Source organism: Crocuta crocuta, unplaced genomic scaffold (assembly GCF_008692635.1).
Source record: "Crocuta crocuta isolate KB4526 unplaced genomic scaffold, BGI_CrCroc_1.0 scaffold27, whole genome shotgun sequence".
Classification (NCBI taxonomy): domain Eukaryota; kingdom Metazoa; phylum Chordata; class Mammalia; order Carnivora; family Hyaenidae; genus Crocuta; species Crocuta crocuta.
The window spans coordinates 909,354-917,985 of NW_027532250.1; positions in this window are offsets into that span (position 1 = coordinate 909,354).

Here is an 8,632-nt window from a genome sequence, read left to right on the forward strand (position 1 = left end):
CAGTTATTGGGTTTGAGCCCCGTGTCAGGCTCTGTGCTGACAGCTTGGAGCATGGAGCCTGTTTCAGATTCTGTGTCTGCCTCTCCCCTGCTCCCACTCTGTCTCTCTCTGTCTCACTCTCAAAAATAATTTGAAAAAAAGAATTTTTAAAAAGGTAGTTGATTTTAGGAAATATACTCAATATAGAATAGTAGGTGTTATAAGACTATGGGAGGTATGTGGTAAAATCATGTGGGAGATATGTGGGTGCTTGACATTTGGGAAACACAGTGGAAGAAATATATATTATGACTGGGGTCTCTGCTAATGCAGAAAAGTGGAGAAAAGAGCCAAATACATTGAATAAAAAACAAAAATATTCTGTGAACAAACTTGGAATCTCTTGGAACTGTCTATTCTACACCGGGTATAGTTGGTTGTGAGTTTTCTCTGCTTTGAAGGTTAAGAATAACTTGGGAAGAAATAAGAAACAATAAAAGGAAAGAAATCAAATAGAAAGTCTCCACTGGCCAAGGGAGAGACGCATTGGGAACGGGAAGAAGAGACAAGTCAGAAGTACTGGAAAGTCTCAATCAACCACACTGGGGATTGTCAAAACCATGAGCTGGGTGGTGAGTCTGTCAGCTGGCCAAGAATGGCTGTAGCCACCCAACATTAGCCAGTTCTGTATCTCTTTCTGGTACCATGGACAGCAGCCAAAACTAGCTGGGCGAAGGTGTTGATGATTGGAAAGGCCAAGAGTTTTACCTTCATTCCATGGTGTCTGGGTTTGCATTAGGTTCTGCTTAGAATACAGGGGAGAACAAGGTGTTCAGCTCCCACTGGGACTTACGACCCTTCCACACAGCTACACAGAGGTCCAGGAGGCGTGATGGAAATGTGCTGGCAGTTGGTCCAAACCGTTCCTTGGCCGAGTCCTAAGGTTAGTGACAGAGCATGGCCCCTCTTGGAGTCTCCCTTTTCTCTTCTGCAAATGGGCTTGATCCTCCACTGACCCTGTGGCTGGACAGACGACCAGTGAAGGGCATCAGCAGATGCTCCTCCTGGGCGTGGAGCAGTGGCCGAGGTGGCCTTGTTCAGCACTGTGCCTCTGCCCCCTAGCACGTCACCTGCCATATCATTGGCATTTCAGCCAGTGCTCAAGGAAGGAAGAAGGGAGGGAAGATACAGAGGGACGACCGCTTGCTCATCTGTCTTCCTGTGCTCAGCCTACAGAGCTGAGCCTGACGCCCAGGAGCCCACGGCTGCAGCCTCCCTCCTAAGCAGCCCGTGTCTGTCTGTCAGGGTGCAGAGCCCAGGAGGCAGCCTCATCCACACATCTGACTCATCGTTAGCAGCGGCAGAGCTAAGAGGAATGGGGGGGGGGCCTCCCCCTGGGGGCACAGGGCCCGTTATAAGGCCCAGATTGCCGGGAGTCTTGGAAATGCTCCTTTACCTCCACCTCTCAGCCTAGAGTTCAGGAACATTCCTCCCACTTCATTTCCAATTGCAGACACCTGCTAAGGCGAGTCCCTGGGGAGTCTGGTTTGCAGAAGGCTGGCTCTCAAGGCTTTTGTGATGAAGTCACAGGCCCTTGATGTATTATTCAGGCTGGGTACCAATCAATGCCAGGCGCCCATCCATCCTCACTGGTCCCCCTGCCTGGACTCTGCTGTTTGGGAAGCAAGTGCTAAAATCCAAAGAGAAATTGCCTGCCTTTGTCTCGCTGCAGCATATATACCCAGCACCGGTTGCTGGGGAGGAATGCTCGCTCCACATTGGGCCAATTCCATTATTTCCAGTTTTCTTGCCAGTTGTAATCATCCCTTGTGCCGTTAGCCTTAGAGGGAGGGGGCAGCCTTGCAGCTGCAGGTAAAAGTTGGGCTAGTCTCGGATTTGCTGCAATGTTGTAACTAATTTTGTCTCCAAGACTGATTTCTTGGGGGAAAAATATCAGACTTGACCACCAGGTACTGGCCAGATACCTAGGATGTACAAAGGGCTCGGGGAAACATGTGGTGGGGGGCTGGGTGCTGAACTGGGAGTTGGAGTTCGGACCACTCTGCCACCTCCGGACTGGGGTGACTTTGGACAAGTCACTTAGATCTGCTTTATAGATATAACAAGACGTGTGAGGCGAGATTAGTCCTGTCCAGCCTGCCCACCTCATGGGGTTCTTAGGCACCTAAAATCCACCTAAATGCGCCTAAAATCCAGTAGGAATTTTGGCATCATGGCCTGGGGCCAGCCTGGCCTGGTTTAGAATCCCAGCTCCGTTGTTCAGCAGCTGTGTGACTTTGAGAAGTGACTTCACCTCTCTGTGTCTCAGTTTCCTCATGTACACGATGGGAAAAATCATACTTATCATGGGCTGGTGAGGGTTAAATGTGTTAATCTATGTAGAGCACTCAGAACAATGTTTGGAATATAAGAAGTGTTTAATAAATGGTAGCTTCTATTATTAATAATAGTATTAGCCAAGGATATTAATAACCACTGTACTCCAGGCGGTGTGCCGCCTCAGGTACATTCATGATCTATTTCGATCCCCCCAGAACCTCAGAAGGGAAGGTGGATGACCTGTCAGGAAGCTGTCTCAGAGGATGAAATAAAATCCGAAGTTTCTCCTGCTCACCCTAGAGATTATAAGGAACTTTCCTGGTCTTGCTGGGGAAACAAGTTGAAGGATATTTTAACAACTGCACCGGGATTCCGTGAGACCGCACCCACGGGTGCTCCCACCGCCCAGCGCACAGCAGTGGTCCAGCCCCGGAAGTGGACTTCCTGAGCCCGATGTCCTGTGTTCTGTTTGCCAAGAACTTCCTGGAACTCCTCACCTAAGGTTCTCGGGGAGGCGGCTGAGCACTAGTCGTCCCCTTTGTAGTAGCCGCGTTATCATCTTATTTATGTTTATTTGCTTACCGCCCCCCTCAAGTTCCAGAACAAGGGCCGTGTTTTAGTCCCCTCTGTATCTTTGGTGCCTTAGAAGCATCCTTGGCACATAAGAGGTGGTTATTAAATTGACTGAATGGGTGCCTGGCTGGAGGGAGGAGAGAGGGGGGAGAATGGGAGGGAGAGGTGGGGTCTGGAGGAAGGAAGGAGTCTGTTGTGCTGGACGTCTGCCCTCAGACACCCCTGCTCCCTCCTCACCTTCCCGCTGCCCCAGAGGAGGCTGATCTGTGTGGACTGTGTCCACAGGTCTTCCTGAACTCGGGCCTTCGGTTAGGTCTGGCCAATGGTTGACATTCGTGTGCTCAGCAGGACGAACAGGGCAAAGTTATTATTCTTTTGAAACCATGCTCTCCCGCCTCCCCGGGGCAGAGGCGAGAGCACAGGCATGCAGGCGCGTTGTAACCGGGGGCGCTCAGGGGTGCGGCCACTTCTCGCCGACAGCCCCCTCGGCACCCACTGCTCACCTGGTGCACCTGTGCCCTCTTCCTGGAGCCCACAGGGCAGGCAGGTGCCCGGGGTGGGGGGGGGCTTTGGTACCTCCAGACCTGGGTTTGAATCCCGGTTGTGCCTTTGTAGCCGGGAGGCCTCAAGCACTTCTTTGTCTTCTCCAAGGTGATTCCCCTCCTATAAACGGGGGTCGTAACAAGGCTATTTGGATGACCCTGTAGACGGGTTGGAAGAGCCCAGCAGAAGACACCTGTTTTCAGGTGTAACCTGGCCGATGGTCCTGTAATTTGCAATGCTGCTGTCAGTTTCCCCTCGCTGGTCACCCCTGACGTTTTTCCAGGTGGAGTGGCATCCACGCCATTCCTCAGGCTCTAGAATCCAGAGATCCAGACGCCTGCTAGAGAATTCCATGCGTTCACATGACCGCTACACAGTGCTCTGCCCCCCCCCCCCCCCTNAATCCGTGCCTACCTTCCCCGGTCACCACATCACTGCTGCCTCCTGCCTCGGAAATCAGTCCCATGGGCTTAGAGACATAAATGAGCCCACGTGGCTTTGACCCTGGCACTCCCAAACCGGGCACAAGGTCCCTCTGGGCTGGCCACCTCCTGGGCAAGGGCCCAGCGTGGAGCTAGTCTGTGAGGCTCGGGCCCTGGGAACTGATGACACCCACCCTCCCCTGATGGGTGGGACCCAGAACGGCTGGCCAGGGACTGAGGGGGCTACAGGAGCAGCCCAGCTGGGGCCCTGGGGAGGTCCTCCAGCCCCTGTTCACCACCGGCCCTCAGCTGCGCACTCTTGGCAGATGCTGTTCCCTGTAGTTCCTTGCTACCCACATGGTCCAGACGCCCTCCCGCCAAGATGCAACCCGACCTCTCAGCGGGCGGGAAGACCTCTTACAGGGCAGGTGTGATCAGATCAGCCCAGATTTAAACCCGTCAGCCTTGGAACACAGTCCAGGCTCTTGACTTCTGTTCCCGGGGCCTCCAGATCTCTCAGCTTCTCCCGCTTCTCCGCCCTGGTCTGGGCTCCCCTATACCAGCCTTTTCTCCGCCCGCTGCCCCCCGGGGCCTGCGCCCGTGTCTTAGCCTGGAAACCTGCCCCGCCCCCAGACAACCCCACCAACCCCTCAGGTTCCATCCCCAATGAGGCTCCTGCTTTGCACCATCTTGCAGAGATTTCAGCTGCAATCTTTTGTGTGCCTTTGATTCCTTCTCCCCGGGTGAACAAACAGATCAGGACACAGACTTGCAGGTTAGGCTCTGACACAGAACGTGGGCTCCGACATGCTTATCAGGATCGGTACCTGTCAAAGGAAGCCAAAGACAGCGAGGCAGGGAGAAGTCCAGAGCTGGTGTGGCGAGGCTCGGCCCAGCCGGTGGAGGGGAAGGCACCTGGCCCGGCATCCTGCCTCCGGCCCCCGCGTGGCCTGGCAGCCAATGCCGGCTGCGCCTGGAAGGCCTGACCTCGTGAAGGACACTGTCACAGCTGGGAAGTCCTTCCTCGAGGGGGGACAGGCCACGCCTCGCTGCACACCGTGCACGCATCCATGGGGCTCAGCAGAGGGTCTACGTCCAGCCCAGGAGGCCTGATGTCAGCCGCGCCTCCGAAGGGGATGCGCTTCCTAATTTGCATGAAGGCACCATATGGCCCCGCAGCTGCTGGGCGGAAGTGAGGAAAACCCTTCAAACCTATAGCTGGGGGCCCTAAACACGTCCAGCTGCCCTGGCCTGCCGCCTCCCCCCCGACCATTCGCCAAAGACATGATACCAACCAGGTTTGTACTCAACTACAATTCTACATGTCTGCTTGTTTCTTTCCTTCTCTTTTTAAGTTTATTTTGAGAGACAGAGAAAGTTGGGGGTGGGGAGCGCAGAGAGAGAGGGAGAGAGACTCTCAAGCAGACTCTGCACTGGCAGCACGGAGCTGATGGAGGGCTCGAACTCATGAACCATGAGATCCTGACCTGAGCTGAAACGGAGTCTGACGCTTAACTGACTGAGCCCCCGAGGCGCCCCTGTTTCTCTGATTACAGCACCCTTGCTCTCGTTTTTCAAGCCCATCAGCGGGCACTCCCCAGCCCGAAATCCATGGGCGAGGGAACTGGCCGTGTTCCCCCCCCCACCGTCTCCACCACCAAGAAGCACTTATTTTTCTCACAAGTGGAAACAGAGCTTGCAAAGTGTCTGTGTGTCTTTTCACATTGTCTGGGAGGAGCAGAGCGGAGAAGCCAGCGAGCTCAGCTCGCACTTTATGTCTCTGTTCTCAACTTCAGCCAAGCAGTGAGGGACTTTTTCCTTCCCAGGGAGATTTAGTTTAGTGATATCGTCTTGGCCAGACAGGCAGGCAGGGAGGAGAGTTTTCTAAGCCCAGGCCCAAGTACATCCAAGTGCACTTCTCCCTCGCACCCCCTCCAGTCCCCCACCAGAGATTTAAATGCGGTAGACGTCAACTTCATTTCTATTTGCAAAATGGCTTTCATGCTAAATGTATCCCTTAACACTTTGCACAGATAAAGAATAACATTGATGAAAATGTGTGATGGGGAAACAGAGAAACCTTGGATAAGATTTCGATGAGTCTGTGACTCATTCTGTAATGGAGCAGAATAGAAGAAGGCAAGCTGGAAAAACTACCAGGCTGAAAAGTAGTAAAGAGGTGAGTTGCCAATTAACTAGAAATGAATTTTTTACTAGTTAATTTTTCAAATGTTTTCAATAGCCAGTTAACTCGTTTAAAAGCTTAAAGGAGCCTTAGGTGTGCATCAGGAAAGCCACCTCCTTAAGCTCAGACATGTCACCCCCATGCACCTTGGGAGCAGTCACCACGTCAGCTACCATCACAGTGACTACTGTTTAAAAATTTTTTTTAATGTTTCTTTATTTTTGAGACAGAGCGAGAGACAAGAGTGTGAGCAGGACAGGGGCAGACAGAGGGAGACTGCCTGAATCTGAAGCAGGTTCCAGGCTCTGAGCTGTCAGCACAGAGCCTGACGCGGGGCTCGACCTCACGAACCATGAGATCATGACCTGAGCCAAAGTCGGACGCCCCCCAGGTGCCTCCACAGTGACTACTGTTTATTGAGCTCTTACTACATACCAAGCTCTGTCCACACGTTTAAACCTTAAACAACCCTATGGAGCTGCCATTCAATGTCTAGTTCATGGACAAAACACTGAGGCAGAGAGAGGTGTTGTCTGCCCAAGGTCAGCACCATTTATTTCCATGGTGCACCGTTGGCTCACCCATTCCGTGTTTGCGGAGACCACTGAGGCCTCGTTCCTGAGTGCCCATCCGGCTTGATCTTGGTTTGGGACCCTCAGGCCATGATGCACCAATGCCCGTGCATTGTGGGTACAAACACCTTGGTGGGTAGCACCTGGGGTCAGGTCCACGTGCTGGTTTTGGCATGCTGTGTGATCAGGACGAGGAGCGGTATCATCCTGAGCCTCAGCTTTCCAACCTGGGAAACAAGATGGGGTTACAGGAACCCCCCCTTTCCTAAAGTTGGCGTTACGTGACTTTGCTTTCACCAAAGACCTACGTTAGGGTCTGTCTTTGCTAACGAAAGAAATTCAAGGAGGGCTTTTGCGTTTATAAAAAAGGCGGAGAGTGAAAATCGGAGGCGTCACTGAGGCAGCCAAAGTGGGGCCCGCGGTCCCTTCCCGGGGAAGCTCGCGCAGCGTCTCAGCCTTCGGAGGCCAGACTCAACTGCCTGCGGGCATCTCTGTGCTTTAGCTCCATTTATTTTGTGAATTCATTAGCAAGATGTGGCCTAAGGTGTCAGAAAAACCTAAGCGAGGTTAGTTTTTGGGTCTGGGAACACAAAACATCGTCCGTGTAAATGAATGGTAATTGCTTCTTGGCTTCATGCCATGTCAGCTTGTGAAAGGTTTCCTAGGAACGCTCTGCCTTTGGATAACGGGGGGGAAGCCTGTGTCACCTTGTCGGGCTGTTGTTAGTAATAAATGAAAGTATTAAAAGCCGGATCTGGCACATTGCTGACACTGAACTGTTTTTATTTGTATGGTTCTACTCGTAACCACGTGCTTCTGAGTCCGAGGACATAATGGGCCTAGCACGAGTGCAGCATAGAACACAGGCATCCCCGCCGCCCCGGACAGTGTTTTCCTAAGTGAGCAGCATGGACCGCCTTCCTCTGAGGCTCACAAAGTGCACGGATTCCAGGCCCCCCCGAGCCCTCCTGAATCTGAACAGTGGGGGGCAGGGGCCGGGACGCTGCATTCTTCGGAAACTCTCCAGCCTGGTGATTCTTATGCCTGGCAATCTGAGGATCCTGCGACATCACGAGTCAGTGAGGACAAGGATGTCCTTGTCACATGGACGAGGACAGTGAGCTAATGCTGGGGCCATGGGCTGAATATTCGGGTCCCCCGAGTTCATAAGTTGAAATCTAACCAAGGTGATAGTGTGAGGAGGTGGGGCCTTTGGGAGATGGTTGGGTCATGATTGTGGAGCCCCCACCGTGGGATTAGTGCCCCTCTCAGACCAGACGGGAGAGACCCTCTCCCTCTCTGCCCATGAGGACACTGTGAGAAGGAGGCCATCAGCCCTCACCAGGAGCCTAATTGGCCAGCATCTTGATCTTGGACTTCCCAATCTCCAGAACTGTGAGAAATCCATGTCTGTTGCTCAGCCCTCCAGTCGATGGATGTGGTTCTGGCTGCCCAAATGGACTGAGACAACTGGAAAAGAGGATTAAATCAAAGGGCCTTGAATGTACTGTCTGCCACCCTCATGGAAGCTCAAGAGAGGGGAGAGAGTCACCAACACCGGTGGGTATTAACCTCGGGAGGAAGGTGAGATCCCAGAGGCTGGACAGCTCCCTGCTTCCGTCCAGGGCTCCCCCGCTGACCATGTGTTTCCCGGAACAGCGAAAGTAGAGTCACGCTTAGTCCTTCTGACCTTAAGGGAGCATTGATGACTCAGTATCCACATCTTCTTCCCCAAATCTGCCCCAGCTCTTCAAGTCCACTCTTCCCTTACCTTCAGTCACAGGGCTGCATTTTTTTTTTTTAATTTTAATTTTTATTTTTTTTAATATTTTTATTTATTTCTAGGAGAGAGAGAGAGAGAGAGAGAGACAGCATGAGCAGGGGAGGGCCAGAGAGAGAGGGAGACACAGACTCTGAAATAGGCTCCAGGCTCTGAGCTGGCAGTCAGCACAGAGCCCGACGCGGGGCTCGAACCCACGAACCGCGAGATCATGACCTGAGCGAAAGTCGGACGCTTA